Genomic DNA, 1,608 nt, shown 5'->3' with positions numbered 1-1,608 from the left:
GGTGGCCTTGTTCTGCAGAATTGCCCTCTAGATAAAGCAAACCCATTAGTCAATACAATTGGCTATAGGTGGGAAACCCATGGGACGAAGGAAACCTGAGCATTGAGATGGAGCTTCAATGGTAATATCACTAATGGACTAATTCTTCTGAACCCCAGACTACTGCTCTAGCAACATGGATTCAAATTAGCTTTGAACTCTGATTTGTGCCTTTACTGTGAATTTTGAAATTAACCTTTATGTTATGTCAGTCATTGAGTCAAGACACATCCAATCTGAATGGCACACTCCAATCTGAATGCTACACTCATGAATAATATACTCAATATGAATTCTACACTCTAATCTGAATGGTATACTCAATCTGAATTGAGCACTGCAATCTGAATTGTATACTCCAATTTTAATTGGACGCTCCAATCTGATTAGTATGTTCCAATCTGAATGGTACACTCATGAATGATATACTCAATCTGAATTCTACACTCTAACCTGAATGGCACACTCCAATTTGAATTGTACATTGCAATCTGAATAATATATTCCAACTTGTATTGGACACTCCAATCTGAATGGTATGCTCTAATGTTAATGAAGATGCTCAATGCTCAGCTTTCTTTGGAGAATTGAGTGGATTTGGATGACTATGTGATCTGCTTGTTAAGGGATGCTCAGGGCTAACTTGAATAAATCTTCAAGCTTGACATGGAATGTATGTTATAAGTATCAAAAAGATTGCAAATATATTGTACAGAGAAAAATATATTGCTGTTTTTGTAAACTTCAATGTCAAATGTTTACTTTCATAAACTGTGAATATTTTGGAGGGTAAAATTATCCCTGTGGTGATGTGCTTGCTCTGAAAATAAGCTAATTTTCCAAACACTTCTTCATGGTGACAAGGCCTTTGAGTTATTGAAGTAATGATTAACTTGCGCTGAGATGCACCACCAATGAATAGTTGCTGTCAATAGGGACTAGACTCCAAGTTAAGTATTGCTCAAAGAATGAATTTTATATTTATTCTGCCTGAGGAACCAAAAGGGGCTGTAGCCCAGAGTATAGGACATCGGCAAGGTCGAACCCATTCAGAAATCACGCTGATGGGACATATTTCATCATGATATATCCCAATGCATACAAGTCTCTGATGCTTTCCATCATTGAAGGAAATAAGGATGGAAAAGCCACAAGAAATTAGATGAGAAGCTAAGAAACCAAACTACAGAAAGATTAAAAGTTGGGAAAGTGATTTGAAATGACTTGCACACAGCTTTGCACAGTGACAGTATCGTAGCCAAGGCAGAGTTTTTGCTTATTGAAAACTTTTCCCAATACCTCACTATGATGACTTCATATATAGTTTGCAATGGCAATTCTTGATGGTCTCAGCAGAGACTACTTTTACATTTAAAAATTGATCAAATTTACCTTTAAAATCATGTTGTAGAATATTCACAGCATGAAAAGAGGTCCATTGTGCATGCAGTGGCAATCAAGCATCGATATGTTCTAATCCAATTTTCCAGCACTTGGCCCAAAGCCTAAATTTGTTTGCTATCTGCAGTCAAAGTAGAAATAACAGGATATATCTGATGACTATGTAAC

General features: G+C 36.6%; 1 non-coding gene across 1 annotated transcript; it reads left to right on the top strand.

The window, feature by feature from the left end:
• The first annotated feature begins 1,271 nt into the window (after nt 1-1,271).
• LOC122540798 lies at nt 1,272-1,398 on the top strand. The gene has a single exon (XR_006309415.1). It is a non-coding gene; the product is annotated as a U4 spliceosomal RNA (small nuclear RNA).
• The last annotated feature ends 210 nt before the right edge of the window (nt 1,399-1,608 follow it).

The sequence above is a fragment of the Chiloscyllium plagiosum genome, chromosome 35 (assembly GCF_004010195.1).
Source record: "Chiloscyllium plagiosum isolate BGI_BamShark_2017 chromosome 35, ASM401019v2, whole genome shotgun sequence".
Classification (NCBI taxonomy): domain Eukaryota; kingdom Metazoa; phylum Chordata; class Chondrichthyes; order Orectolobiformes; family Hemiscylliidae; genus Chiloscyllium; species Chiloscyllium plagiosum.
The sequence above is the reverse complement of the archived record's forward strand: the minus strand, read 5'-3'. Positions and strand labels throughout refer to the sequence as shown.